Source organism: Monodon monoceros, unplaced genomic scaffold, assembly GCF_005190385.1.
Source record: "Monodon monoceros isolate NGI ecotype Baffin Bay Population unplaced genomic scaffold, NGI_Narwhal_1 Super_Scaffold_9, whole genome shotgun sequence".
Taxonomy (NCBI): domain Eukaryota; kingdom Metazoa; phylum Chordata; class Mammalia; order Artiodactyla; family Monodontidae; genus Monodon; species Monodon monoceros.
In genome coordinates, this window is record NW_021703786.1 from 17,586,601 (window position 1) to 17,601,843 (window position 15,243).

The window sequence follows — 15,243 nt, forward strand, 5'->3', positions numbered from 1 at the left end:
CCCCAGGTAGCCCTTTATATATATATATATATATATAAAGGGCTATCTTTATAGCCAGGCTAAAGGGCAGCTGGGCCCCTGGCTCTTTAAGTCAGAGCCAAAAGCCCAGCCTCTGTACCAGGCGCCCAGGGCTCAAGCTGGACACACCGAGGGCATCCCGAGCCTGGCCTGAGCACAATGGCTTCTTAGCAGCCCATCGTCTGTTAGAAACAAAGGTGGTATTGGAGCCGCAACCCCGGGGTAGGGTGATTCTCTACTCTCAGCCACAATTAGGTGACTGAGCTCGTTCCCGGGGGGAGTCCGGAGAACCCAGCCCTGGGAGCCAGAAAGGGCCTGGAACAAGGCTCCACAGGCCCAGAGCTGGGGCTGGTCTGGCCCCCCACCCAGCATTCTTGGGTCCCAGGGAGAGGGTGGAGAGATGCGGGGGACACCCTCCCCTACCGCGTACAGTGTGGCCCTGAGGGAGCCCCCCAGGTCTCTTGGGATTATTCCAAGTCTGTGGGAGGAGACGTAGCCCCTGGCCTGGGGGCTGCCCTATCTGAGGGGAATAGTCACAGCCCCTGACCTGAGGGCGCTTTGGATCCAAACCTTTCAGGAAGTCAGTTCAAGAGCCTCAGTTGCCTCATTTGCAAAATGGGGGTAATTCCTGCCTCCCAGGGTCTTTGAGGGAATCTGGAGAGATGGTTGACATCAGTCAAGCTGGGGCTGAGGGGGAGAAGGAAGCAGAGGGTTAGGGTGACCACTCCTCCTCACACACACACACACCCGCCGCAGTACCTGAGGGAAGACACTCCCAAGGGGCCCTCAGAGGAGACGGGAGCACAGGAGAAGCAGGACCTGTGCAGCGGGTACCCCTCCACGGAGACGCGCCCTGGGGAAGTGTGGCCTCTGCGAGGACAAAGCACAATCCCACACCCTGGCGGCTGGCACCCGCCCACGCCCAGCCAGGAGATTACCAGCCTTTGCTTCTGTGCTAACGATTTATGTGCTGCCAGTACCCCAGCGTCTGCACCGGGCCTGTCTGAATGGGGAGCTTCCAGGGACCGGGAGGCCTTCGGGCCAGGCAGGGGCGGAGGGAGACTCGTGGGTGGCCTGGGCTCTCTCGGCCCACACACGGGGAAAGAAAGTGAGTGCCCGCACACGCAAGGGTGTCTCCTTGCTTGGAGAGTGGGGGCTCCACGAGCTACTGTGAGAGAGGGGACAACCTGACTGACTTCGTCCTGCTCCCACCCCGCCTGTAAAGTCTGGGGGTTCTCAGGGTTCCTGGGGGCACGGAGGGGGCTCAAGGTCAAGGCTAGGGAGCGAGGTCAGAACACCGGGGCTCTTCCATGAGGCCAGACACCAGGGAGGACTTCCTCCTACTCCGGGACAGTCTTGGGGAAGGGAACCAAGAGAACCTGGGGTCACCTGAATGGGTCAGAGGCCAGCCTTGCACCACCCACTCACCTTCACAGGGAATGACCTTCCCCCTTCCCACTGGAGCCACTCTCCCAGGAAGCACCCTCCCCCAGAAGCTGACTGATCTCCTCCCTCCAGACAGGCCTCACTCAGTTCAGAGAAGTGAATTCGGAGCAGAGCCAGGGGCCTGGGGAGGGGGCCAGGCCACAGGGCACCACTCACCCTCTGCCTCTCTCAGAGCATGCATCCCAGCCCGCACCCCACCTCCAAAGCCCTCAGACCTTAGTCTTGAGGCCCAGTTTGAAGGGGCAGAGAGTTTACTAACCTTCCTTTCTCCCTCCAAAATCACCAAGGTCCCACCATCCCCCCATCACTTCCATTTGCCACCCCCCGATGTCAGGCTGTGTGTCAAGGTCTGGGCCTCGGTAGCTCCACACCATTGATCCCCCAGACCCTTTGCCTCCGGCCTTTGGAGACTCTGCCACCTCTGAAGCCCCTCCAGCACCTCGGCCCAGAGAGGGCTCACCTGCTGCTGAAGGGCAGGCCTGGCTCAACCCCTCTCCCCAGGTGAAAGGACAGGGTCAGAGCCGGGAAGGCCTCCCTGGCCCTCTGGAAAGTGTGGCCACCCTTGGCGGGCCTAAGAAGAGCCCGGACACTCCTCCCTCACCGCTCAGAACAGCCCTGGCCAGATCCTGCCAACGACGCCACGCGGAAACCGAGGCCCAGGGTGCCGGAGCGGCAGGGCAGCCGGGCGCTAGCAGCCGAGCCCGGCCTGAAGCGGGGCCCCAGCAGCGCCCACTCCCCCTGCCAGGGGAGGAAGGCCTGGCAGGAGCCGGTCGGAGGTATATGCCAAGGTCCTCTCGGCTGTGAATTCTCCTGCCCGGGCCTGTCCTCCACCCCCGGCAGCCAGAGGGGCAGCGCCAGGCCCACAGCCCTCACGGTTGTCAGCAGCTCGGCCCACAAGGAGGAGGAGAGGAAAAGGAGGCGATCCAGCCCCACAGCCCGCCGGGGGTCCAGCACGGGGGGCAGGGGACAGGAGGAGGAGGCCCCAGGGAGACGGCTGGGACAACTCCCAGCATCCCCCAGTGAGTGTCTCCAGCCAGCCCCAGCCTTGCCCAACCCCACAGGCCCTGGATCTCCTCGCTAGAGGCTGCCGAACGGCCGGCGTGCTCTCGGGTTGACTAGGACAGACCCTGTGTCAGATTTTGGCAGGACTATAGGATGTGGGGGGAGAGTCCCCAGGACCGTACCCACCCTACGAGGTTGATGGAAGGCGCAAGGTGCAGGGTGGCCTGGGGGCCCCCGAATACACTTGATGTTCGATAGATGCGTATCGATGTTGACAAAGGTCTCGCCACATCGGCCCAGTCGACCTTGGCTCCTACACAGGCCCCCCGAGCATTAACTGTCACCTTCCTAGGACAGTGCCCACCACCACCCAGAACCCAGGGCACAGCAGGTATGCAGCAGGTGCTCGCTGCGTCCTTAGGAGCAGGGAGCCTGGGCCATGACTGGGGCGGAGACAGGGGCCCAGGAAGGGAGTACGTGGCTACCTCTACCCTCCCCCCAAGGGAAAGGGTCCCTATCAGGTGAGGTCAGGAAAGTGAGAGGCCCAGGATGTGGGGGTGGGCTCCCAGCTGGGACCTTGGCTTGGCTGGTGAGGAGAGGACCCCAAACCCTTCAGGGGCCCCAAAGACTGGACCCCCACCCCCAGACCCTGCCACTAGGGCCTGTCAGCTCCTTTCCTCACAGACACATAGTCCCTCTCACCTGCAGGCACCTTGCCCAGGATAGGTCACCAAGGAGCTCACGGGTGCTCCTCCCTTTACCTCAGCCCTGAAGACTCCTCACCCCTTGCCAAAGGCACCCTCACCCCGCCACACCTGCCCTCAGGTGGAATCCTCTTCCTCTATTCTGTTTCCTCAGCCTCTGTCCTGAGGCCCCAGGGCCGCCCCGCCCAGATCCACCCACTAATGATTTACGGCTGACTCCAAAGAAGGCCCCACCCTCCGCCTCGGGGCGGGGCGGGGCTTGCGGGAGGCGTGGAGCGGTCCTGGCTGCCGCCTCCCGGGAGGCACGATTAAGAGTCAGAGGCGGGACGTCCTGCAGTGCCCCCTGAACTCCAGGGGTCCCCAGCTGCTCCCTTCCCCACACAAGCACACGCAGCCACCTCCCAGTAGCTGGCTTCCGGGAAACATGGGCCTGGGGTGGACCCAAGACGGGATTCGGCCGCCCGGGGAAAGCCCGCCCCCCCCCCCCCCCCGGACAGAGCCACATCAGCTGTCCAGGGCCCCGCCCCAGAAAGGGCCCGGCGGTCCCAGGGTCGCCATGGGACCCAGGACAGGAGGAGAGGGCAAGGGAGGGCCTAGAACCAGCAGGAACGGGTGGGGAGGAGGTCTGGGAAGGGGAGCCCAGGCCTTCCAGCGAGGGAGGGAACCCTTGCTTCTTCCCAAGGCTAGAAGACTCCAGCTTAACAGGACCAGCTGCTCCCCTCTGCCTCTCCCTCCCTTCCCCCTTCCTTGGCCTCAGGGAGTTATGGGGGAGGAAGAGAGGGCAGGTGGGCCCCCTTTCGGACCTGGGGCTCACCCCCTCCCCTTTGCCCTGCAGGCTGATGGGGCACTGAGGGCCTGGGGGAACCGAGTCAGAAACCCCAGCCTCCCAGGCCCCTGGGCCCTGCCCCACCTGCCCACTCTGCTGTTCGCCCTCCATGCCCTGCGAGGCTGGTTGCTCTCCGTTACTTCACCCTCATTTGTCCCTGTTCTTCGATGCTCTTGAGTGATTTCCTCCAGGGACATGTGTGGCCCGGGCTCCCCGAGAGAGAGGCTTTGTCTCTCCCCTCAGAGTGGAGGCTTCCTAGGATAGAAGCTGTATCTCCCCACTCAGACTGGGAGCTCGCTGGGGGTGGAGGCCGTGTCTCCCCCGTGTGAGCCTGGGGATGCTCTGAGCATGGCCTGCCTCCTTCCTTCACCTGACAGCGCCGGCAGGAAGGGGCGCTCTTGGCTTTTTGACAGCCCAGCCCACCACAGGATGGGATCATCCTGTCCCCAACCAACAGGGGAGCACGCCTGTGCAGAGGCCCGGGCTCCACGGAATACTCCGCCCCCCCCCCGGCCCCCCACCTGCTCCCCCCCATTAAACCCGGCCTCATCCCTGAAGCTGCCCCAACCTGGCAGTTTCACAGCCCCCTTGTCCCTGCCTCTGCCTCAGAACCCGGGCCCTGGGCCTTGTTAGTTAACATTTCAGGTGTGATACACTTTCTCCAGCAAGGTTTTGTGGGGGAGGAACCACAGCCCCTGATCTTCACAACCCCCATCGTGAAGCATGTTATCTGTGATCACGACTCCGCACCTCAAGAAAAGAGCTCAGAAGGCCAAGTGCAAGAGCCTGGGTCAATGTGGACCCTGCCGTGGACAAGTCATATCCCTTCTCTTAGCCGCATCTGCAAAATGAGGCTACTCGGCTTCCGTGACAAACTCTTTGTGAGGCTTACGTGAGATAGCTTGTCACAGCAGCTGGCCCCAGTCCTTGTGCACACTAGAGATTCGGGGGAAGGATCAATGACTCCAATGATGGCTAGGTGAAGGCCCCTGGGGGTGAGATGTAACCCTTCCCTCCCCGTGCTAGGCAGACTCAGGTCCTTATCCCCTTATATGGCAAAAGGGACTTTGCAGGTGTGACTAAATCGAGGGATTTGCAATGGGGAGATTATTCTGGATTATCTGGTTGAGCCCAATATGACCACAAGGGTCCTTAAACGAGGGAGGCAACAGGGTCAGAGTCAGAGAAGGAGATGTGGCAACAGAAGCAGGGGTCAGAGTGATGCAGCCATGAGCCAGGGAAGCAGACTCTAGAAACAGGAAAAGACAAGGAACAATTCTCCCCTAGAGCCTCCAGAAGGGGCTCAGCCCTGCTGACACTTTGACTTTAGCCTCCTAAGACGCATTTCAGACCTCGGACTTCCAGAACTGTAATGTAATAAGTGTGTGTTGCTTTAAGGCCCTAAAGTTGTCATTTGTTCCAAGAGCAATAGGAAATTAATACACTCCCCCAGCCCATTCTAGCACCAGTGAGTGCTAGCCACTCTCACTTGTGTTAGAATTATTTGGATCTCCTTCCCTTCTAGAAAGACAACCCTTTACAGCCAAAAGGTGGCTTTCTGTTTATCTCTGGACCTACTCTAAGGTCTAACTCGGTGCTTTGTGCACAGGAAGTGCCCAATCAATGAGGGCTGGATAAATGCAGGCAGTAAGAGCCCAATGCTGGGCTTTGCTCAGCACCCATTCATTGCATTCATGGTGTGGCTGTCACGGGGCTGGGTGCCCAAGAACTCAGCACTGAGTCAGCGAGTCCTGCCCTCAATGAGTGCAGGCAGGTGAGCGAGAGACAGACAGATGCACAGTCCATCCAAGCACCGTGTTACTGTGTGGTGATGAAAGTGTGTGTGTACAAGCACCTGGGAGGAGCGGGAAAGAGCGACTCATTCAGACCAGGCTGCTGAGGGCAGTTTCATAGGGAGGGACCAGAAAGCTGGGTTTCGAAGCCAGGGCAGGGCTTTGCCAGGCAGAGAAGACGAGGTGAGAATTCATCCAGGCAGAAGTGGGGACGTGCCCAGTGTGTTTGGGGGCCATCAGGAGACTTGCAGCTGGATCACAATTTCAGGGGGAGCAAAAGGAAAGCAGATCTCGAAGGAAACCCATTTGTTCAGCTACTATTAATTGAGCACCTACTGTGTACTGGGCACTGCCCTAGCCTCTGGGGATATGGTGATGAACACAAAAGAAACCATTTTTGCTTTTATGGAGCAGATATTCTAGGGGGTAAGATGGACAGTAATCAATCCAGAGAATGAGACATTCTTCACGGAAACATGAAAGGGAATGTGAGTGCTTCTGGGGCAGGGCAGGAAGGCCTCTTCTAAGTGACATTTAAGGGGAAAACTGAATTAAGGAAGGAGCGAGCAGGTGCAGGGAAGGGCATTCCAGGCCAAAGTAGGAGCTAGTGCAAAGGCCTTGGAGCTGAACCAAGACACTCCTTTTCAGGGAACTAGAAGAAGGACCAGTATGGCTGGGGTGGGGTGAGCAAAGGAGAAAGTGGGGCTACATAAGCTCAGAAAGGGGCAGGGCAACGTTGCAGAGTAGTGGTTCTAAGCCCTGGTGCACAGAGCTGGGCCCGGGTGGTGCTAATGAGAGCCAAGGCTGAGAACCATGCTCCAGAGCCTGGGAGACCAGGGGAAGGCACGTACATCCATGTCAAGAAGTTTTTGTTTGTTTGACTGCAGACTTCCCAGAGCCCTTAACAAGCTACAGTGCATTGTGACTGTACAAGGAGAAGACAGAGCGCTAAGCGTTTCCCAAACTTAATCACCCACAGACCCACTTTCAGGGGGTGCATGTGGAGCTACGGTTCCTTGGAACCCATCTTGGGAATCTAATGGCCAATTCATAGTGCATATTAGTGGGAGAAATGGCTAGAATGAAAGTTGGAAAGAGAGACCTCCATGAAAAGTGTGCTGCAGAGTTCGGACTTTATTCTATAGCAATACAGTCATCCAAGCATTGCTGTACTGTTTTGTTTTTAGTTTGTCTGTTTAGAGATTTTAATTATACAAAGGGAGATGACTGATCTCTTCAATGTCTCAGTTTCCCAGTTAATAATATCTCTTGGAGAGCCACCTCACCCTCTTTTTTTTTTTTTTAATTTATTTAATGTATTTAAATTATTTTTTATTTTTGGCTGCGTTGGGTCTTCGTTGCCGCGCGGGCATTCTCTAGTTGTGGTGAGCAGAGGCTACTCTTCGTTGCGGTGCACGGGCTTCTCGTTGCAGTGGCTTCTCTTGTTGCAGAGCACAGACTCTAGGCACGCGGGCTTCAGTAGTTGTGGCACATGGGCTCAGTAGTTGTGGCTCGCGGGCTCTAGAGCGCAGACTCAGTAGTTGTGGCGCACGGGCTTAGTTGCTCCGCGGCATGTGGGATCTTCCCAGATCAGGACTCAAACCTGTGTCCCCTGCATTGACAGGCGGATTCTTAACCACTGCGCCACCAGGGAAGTCTCTCACTCTCTTTAATTTAATCCATCGTGACCGTGAGCTGTAATTCACTCACTACTGTCCCCCCCAAAACGGTGTCCAGCTTTTTTTGCTTTTTACAAACAATGGTGTAATAAACCTCCCTGAACATAAGCCTGGTGAACTTTTACAAATATATCCTTAGGGGAAATTTTAGCCGTGGGATTCCTGGGTGAAAGGGTAGATCCATTTTCTCTTTTGATAGCTCTTGCCAAATTTTCATTCAGAGTGAATTGAAATTATATCTTTGCTTTAAAATACTCTAATCTCCCCCACAAAAGATGGTGGAGGGGAGAGAAGAAACAAGAATGGCCCCATGTTGACGGACATAGAGAACAGACTGGTGATTGCCAAGAGGGAGGGGGTTGGGGGAGGGGTGGAGTGGGAGTGTGGGGTTAGCAGATGTCAGCTATTATATACAGAATGGATAAACACCAAGGTCCTACTGTAGAGCGCACGGAACTATGTTCAATATCCTGTGATGAACCATGATGGAAAAGAATATTTAAAAAGGAATATATATATGTATAACTGAATCACTTTGCTGCACAGCAGAAATTAACACAACATTGTAAATCAACTATGCTTTGATTAAAAAAATATTGAGGGGCTTCCCTGGTGGCGCAGTGGTTGAGAATCTGCCTGCCAGTGCAGGGGACACGGGTTCGAGCCCTGGTCTGGGAAGATCCCACATGCCGCGGAGCAACTGGGCCCGTGAGCCACAGCTACTGAGCCTGCGCGTCTGGAGCCTGTGCTCCGCAACGGGAGAGGCCGCGACAGTGAGAGGCCCGCGCACCGCGATGAAGAGGGGCCCCCGCTCGCCGCAACTAGAGAAAGCCCTCGCACAGAAACGAAGACTCAACACAGCTAAAAATTAATTAATTAATTAATTAATTAATTTAAAAAATATATATATATTGAAAAGAGAAAAAAAGGAATGTCAGCATGTTGACAATTATTGAAACTGAATGATGCGCATATGGGAGTTTGTTCTGCCATTCTCTCTACTTTTGTGTATATTTGAAATTGCCACAGTTTTAAAAAAAGGTCACGGGCAGCCCCAGGGCCCTGTACCAGTCATGGATCTTCACCTCTAAGTTTTCCTGAAAAGTTCTACAAATCTTCGTTCCCACCCACTATGAATGAGAATAACTCCTCCCTCCACCCACCCACACCCATCAGCACTGGGTCTCACCGAGCTTTGAAGTTTGTTGTTGTTTTCCAAGTTCTGTCTTTTTGATCTTTGAAAAAGGCCTCTCTATTGCTTCAGTTTCCATTTCTTTATTCATGAGTAAGACTGACTATCCTTCCCTAAATTTTTAGTCCCTTCTTGTTTGGTTGGTTTTTTAAATTTAATTTTTATTTTATATTGGAGTAGAGTTGATTTACAATGTTGTGTTAGTTTCAGGTGTACAGCAAAGTGATTCGGTTATACATATATCCATTCTTTTTCAGATTCTTCTCCCATATAGGTGTTATAGAATATTGAGTAGAGTTCCCTGTGCTTACTACTTACAGTAGTAAGTCCTTGTTGATTATCTACTTTATATATACAAGTGTGTATCTGTTAACCCCAAACTCTAGTTTGTCCCTCCCCTCTACATTTCCCCTTTGGTAACTATAAGTGTGTTTTCAAACTCTGTTTCTGTTTTCTAAATAAGTTCATTTGTATCATTTTTTTAATATGGAATGTTTCACGAATTTGGGTGTCACCCTTGCCCAGGGGCCATGCTAATCTTCTATTGTTCCAGTTTTAGTACATGTGCTGCCAGAGCCAGCACCCTTCTTGTTTTTTATGAACCAGCTGTTCCTAGTCTACACCATTTTTTTTTTTTTTTTCTGTGGGATCTTGTCCCTCCTGACGTGTGTGAGCTTTTGGTCAACGTGAGAAGGAGGCCTTTCCCACATGGGTTGCAATGTCTTTTCCCAGCTGACCACTGGTCTTCCAACTTTGTTTACAGTGTTTTTTTCCCCAAACAAAACGATTTCCCTTAGGTCATATTTGCTAATTTTTTCTTTTATGCCTCTGGGCATAAAAGAAGCGCTCACTTTGGTGGCCATGTGAAAGCCGGAAGGGGGCCAAGGGCCAGCCCCGGGGCTAAAGGGATGGTCTGGGAGAGAGATGATGAGCGCAAGGATGAGACACAGTGGCCGACAGGGAGATGGGCCTAAGCGGGGGAGGCGTCAGTGGCCGACAGGGAGATGGGCCTACGCGGGGGAGGCGTCAGGATGACTGCATTTTCGGGGTTGAGCAGGTGGGCAGGTAATATGCCACTGACTGGGTCCGAGAAGCCAGAGAGAAAAGCAGGGTTCAGAGGAAGAAATCAATTCACTGACCTCAAAGCACAGCACGTACCACCCTGTGTGGTCACACCTATTTCCTGTCTCCTCCTCCACTCAGGCAGGAACCCTGCCTCCTTTCTGTCCCCAGGAACAGACATAGCAAATGGTGCTTGATAACTGCAGAAATGAATGAATACGTGAATGACCTGAGTTCGAGGTGCCTCTGCCTGGGTGGAGATGCCAGGGTGTGGAAGGAGGCACTCACAACTGAAGGGACTTTCTCCTCCATAATCCCCCACCACCACCACCAAGGGATTGCTGGGGCTGCCACCTCGTCTGAGCCAGCTGGACTTGGCTGGGTCCACCAACCGGCCACGTGGAAGCCTGTCACGCTTTGTGGCAGAAGACAAAGGGCTGCATTCGGTCCTGAAAACTCTAGCATCCACAGGCTTGGTGGTTGTGGCAGCTGGGGAAGCCTTCTGGGCACCAGGCGAGGAAGTCCTCCACCTAGTGGCCAGCGAGGGAAGCGGGGAGACTCCCGAGGCAGAGCCCTGGGACTAGTTCCCTGGGGAATGTTCTAGAAAAGCTGGCTGGCCTCGAGGAAGGCTTCCAGGGCAGGTTAGGAGAGCCAGTCGCGTTTCTGGGTTGATTTCAAGGTCGCCACCTGGAGACAGGGGGTGCAAACACTGACCGGACCGCATCTGACCAGGGAGCAGAGGAAAGGGAGAAGGAGGACACTGGTGGGGCTCCCACCTCACGTGGTCGTCTCTTCTCACCCTTCTGCTCCGTAGCCCCCAAGGGGGAAGCCAGAATGCTTCCATCAGGACTGCAGGCCCGAACGCTTTCCAAGAATGATCTAATCCTAGTTAAACCCCGGGCTCAAGACCGCGCCAACTGGAGCCTCAAATCTGTAGCGGGAGCGCCCTCTGCTGGCCTCCCTGGGTCGCGCGCCTCTGCCAAGCAGTCCCGGGAGGTGGCACCTGCGACTAGCGTAGGGACAACGGGACTCAAGACATCTTCCACCTGCGCTTCACACCGGCGCCTTCTCCAGGGGCCTGGTTCCTCCTCACCGTCTTCAGCTCCTCTCCCTGTAGTCCCGTGACCCCCGTAGCACCAGGGGCCCCGGCTGGGCCATTGCGTGCATTCCAGGCCAATGGACATGAAATTCCTTGTTGAAGTTGGCCTGTGCATTGCATTATGCCTCTCCTCCCCTCGTTCTCCATCTCCAAAAAACCTTTCCCTGCCTCTGGCACAAAGCCCTCCTCCCGCAACCCCGTGCTTAGACCTTTCTATTAAATGGCTCACCCCAAAGGTACTTCTTACCGAGACTCCCCCAGCCCTGAGTGGGAGGGTCCCCGAGGACCCCCTTCATGTGGACCACCCCCTTCCTGCCTCCAGCTCCCTGGGGCAGCAGCCGCTGTGGGCTGGCTCCTGCTGGAGCGCCCCACACAGAGTATGGCACCTGCTCCCTTCACAATAGATGGATCACGTCTGCGTGCAAAGCTCTGTGAGTGCCTGGTGTGCGCATGTGTCTGGGCGTGCCTTGCGTGTGCGTGCACAGTGAGTAGTGCACCTCTGTGGGGTCTGCAGAGTGACCTGGGTGGGGCTCCTACCCCGGGCGGCGGCGGCGCGGAGAGGGAGGAAGCCAGCGTCCCGCGCCCCCAGGAGGCAGCACTGAGCCGCCCTGGCCTCGCCGGCAGCTGAACAGGCAGAAAGAGCCCTGTGTCTCACCCACGGGGCCTGGAGAGAAGTGCTTCAGATCTGCAAAGAGAGCAAGGTTATAACAGCCCAAAATCCCCATTGCGGGTCGTGGTGCGATGGGAGAGGGTGCTGTCAACGTTTCTAAAATCGGGTGGTGGGTTCACAGGTGTTTGTTGTCTTAACTCTTAAATCCTACCCATATTTTGTAGATATTATTTTGAATCCATTTGGTGGTACTTTTTTTCTTTTAGTAAAGATTGACCTCAGCTCTCTCTAGAATAGGGAAAGACCCCTTGCCCCTCTGAGTCAACTTCTGGGGCAAACATGAGCCTGGCAGCTCCTAGGGTCTCCCCAGACTCCTGGAGGGTTCCCTGGGGTTGACCTCCACCCTGGGGAAGGGGAGACGGAGCTTCTCCCACGGCCCTGGGTCCCCTGCCACCACCCTCCAGGATTAGCCACACCTTTACACTCAGCTTACACGCACATTCACACGCCCATGGTCACATGCTCACAGACTGACATATTCACACACTCACGCATTTACACACATTCACACTCTCCCACTCATACAACTTCATACCACACACTCACACGCATTCGTAGACTCTTACGCTCTCAGGCACATTCACATACACACACTCAGGCTCCCACCTTCACACACTCGCCCACAGCTTTCACATAGTCACACTCACACTCCTAGACTCACACATTCATAATCACAGATGCACACGAACTCACACACTCATAGATCCATACACACTCGCACAGAGTATATACACATTCACAGACACCCACACTCACAATCAGCTCTCACACCATTCACGCTCACAGACTTGCACACCCACCTGTATCCACACCCTCACACGTGCGTACAGACGTGCACAGACTCACGCTGATTCACATTCACAGACTCACGCTCACGCTTTTACACACTCGTGGGCACTTTCACACACTCGTGGGCACTTTCACACTTGTGCACACTCACACTCACACAGCCTCTCACGGCTCGTCCTTTACCCACCCACTCACACAAAGCAGCCATTGCCATGCGCACTGGCCCATTAACCTTGAGTCCTCCCCGTGGGGGGGTGGGGAGCTTCTACCCACCTTGCTCTCAGAGAGATTTCTGGAATCTGTCCAGGAGGCCCCAATCCCAAGGTAGAGGGGTGTTTTTCCTCGGACTGGAGGCAGCAGAACCAGGGCCAGGATCACGTGACAGCCCTTTACAAGTCTGCAGGCCTCAGAGGAATTCCCCACGCTGCCTGCACCCATTCACTAGTTCATTCTCTCACTCCCCGACCTCCGTGAGGGAGAGCCTGGAGACGTGGCAGGGGACACACATGACAGTGGGCCCTGGTCTAGGGGGCTCTGTCCCCGGGGGAGACACCAGACATCACAAGCTGGTTGAGCAGGTGGGGCCGTGGGAGCACCTAAGAGGGACCCCCCCGATGCAGCCCAAGAGGCAGGACAGCTGGGGCAGGGGTCTGAGCAGGGACCTGTATACATAAGGGTCACAGGTAGACACTAGCCTTCCTGGCAGGAGACTGGCATGTGCAAAAGCCGGGAGGCCCCAGGGCCTGGCACCCTCAGGGAAGTGAGACGCCTCGGATGGGGGGTGTTGGCTGGGGAGGCTGAGATGGGAGCTGGGCCTGGAGAGGCGGGCAGGGGCCCGCAGTGGAAGGCCCTGTATGCTCTGCTAAGGAGCACGGCCTCTCTCTTGAAGGCCACAGGGTTCCCTGATCAACCGTGAAGGACAGGCGAGGACAAAGCCTCTCTGCAGAGGCCAACAGTGTGTCCAGAAGCTCTGGGAATGGCAGGTGCCCTCAGCCCCTATCCCAGGAGGAGAGTTAGCCCAGAAACCCCATCCACTGGTTCAGGGAACACCCCACAGGTGAGCTGCGTGCTTCCCTAACTCATCAGAACACGACCCCCGTGAGTGACAGAGTCTGTCTGTGCAGAGGGTCAGAAACAAACGTGCAAACCAAAACCCTGGGAATCTTCAGGAAAAGTGGCCAGCTTCTCCCAAGCAGCCTGGCCCAGCTGAGCCACTGGCTCTAGCCCAGCAAGGAGTGAGGGGGTGTGGGGATGCCCCACGGGAGGGAGCAGGGGCTGGGGAGGCCAGCAGAGCAGAGCTGGGGACAGCATGGGGGAGGCACAGGGTCCTGGCTCCCCAGCCAGCACCCATTCCTGTATGAGGGAGGGTGGAGCTGCTCCAGCCTACACGTTCCAGCTGCTGCCGCACCCTTCCAGCCTGTTCTCACCTGTTCCCACGGTTTCCCAGCCTGCCCCAGGCCCAGTTCTCAGTGCTAACTCCCAGAATCCTTCAGGGTTCAGAATCCAGCTAGAGAGACCCTGGTCTGAATGTCCAGAAATCCACCTCCACTGGGACAACTGCCTCCCCCCAACACAAACATGTGCACACACACACAGACACACGTGCACACACACACTGAACCATCCTTAGCCCAAGGACACCAGGACACGGAGCTGGCTTTCAGGGGCTGAGGCACTTCCTTACACTGCAAACAGCACCACTCCCGGGGCAAAGTGCTGCTCTAGAGGGTCCGCAGGAACAGGGTCACGCAGAACGCCAGCTCTAGGGCTCAGCCGTCGGAAGCCGGGGAGGGGGGAGCCTGAGGGGTGCTCAGTGATGGGCTAGATGGGGTAGGGGCTGTGCCCACCTGCTCCCCCCTCCCCTGGCCCAGGCCCCCTGGTCTCCTGGCACTCAGCCTGCTGCCTCTCCAAGTGACATGCTGAGTTGACATTTCAGCTTGTCCCCTGCCCCTCCTCCGACAGCCCCGGTGTCACCCTTCCCGGCCTTCCGTGCAGGACGGTATTCCCACGCCCACTCTGGGCACAGGGCCAGGGCCCGTTGGTTGCCACCAAGGCCTGGGAAGTGGTTTCTGCAGCCCAGGGAACAGCCCGGGCCTGCCTGCTGCGGGGACATGACGGAGGCGACCAGCCCAGGCCCCATGGGCTGAACTCAGAACTGCTGAGGCCGTAGAACTGGGCGACTCGGGAAGGCGAGCGGCGCCTGGCAGCCATTCGCTGGAGTGAATGAAATGCTAGCTCTACCAGCAGCCCTCAGCGGAAGTGGGGAACCGTGGACAGGGTCCCCAGATCCCAGATTTGAGGTTACCTCCCCTACCCCCAGGCAGGGGCCTGGCCTGACCCACAGAGGCTGATGGGGAAACCGCAGAGCTGGGGTGGAGGGTCCCCCGTGCGGAAGGGGTGGTGGCCCAGCACAGCCCATCTCAGGTCTCAGTCTCAAGGTCACAGTCCGCCCACCAAGAGCCCAGGGGCCTCACATTCCCCCCGACCCCAGCCTGCACCCCACCCAGCAGGTATGTAGGGGGGTCTGTCCTCCTTTGACAGGAGAGGAAACTGAGGCCCAGAGAGAGGAGGTGGATTGTGGGCAACAAAGGAGAGGTGGGGACTGGCCTTGACCAACCCCTGCGTGGATCCCTAGCAGGCCCCTGCCCTGCAGAGAGCCCGGCGGGCATGCAGAGGAAGCAGGGAGGGGCAAGCTGTAGGCAGCCCCCAGAGCTGGAGCCCCCGTGGACACAGGGCCCCCCTCAGAGCCTCCGCCCCAGCACCGCACCTGGCACCCAGGGTTCCAAGCTGCTGAGGACAAAGGCCTCCCTGAGAGACTGGGCGCTACAAACAGGATGAGCCCCCTGCTGCTTCCTGGCCTTGGAGGGGCCCTCGTCACCCCCCAGCTGTCGGAACACCCTTCGCCCTTCCACCAGCACTTGCTGAGCCGTGAGCGAGACCGAGGCCCAAACCGCAGGTGGGCG

The 15,243-nt window shown here is 56.8% G+C and overlaps 1 non-coding gene across 1 annotated transcript; it reads right to left on the bottom strand.

Moving 5' to 3' along the window:
* Positions 1-9,140: 9,140 nt before the first annotated feature.
* Positions 9,141-9,243, bottom strand: LOC114889871. The gene has a single exon (XR_003792165.1). It is a non-coding gene; the product is annotated as a U6 spliceosomal RNA (small nuclear RNA).
* Between the last annotated feature and the right edge of the window lie 6,000 nt (positions 9,244-15,243).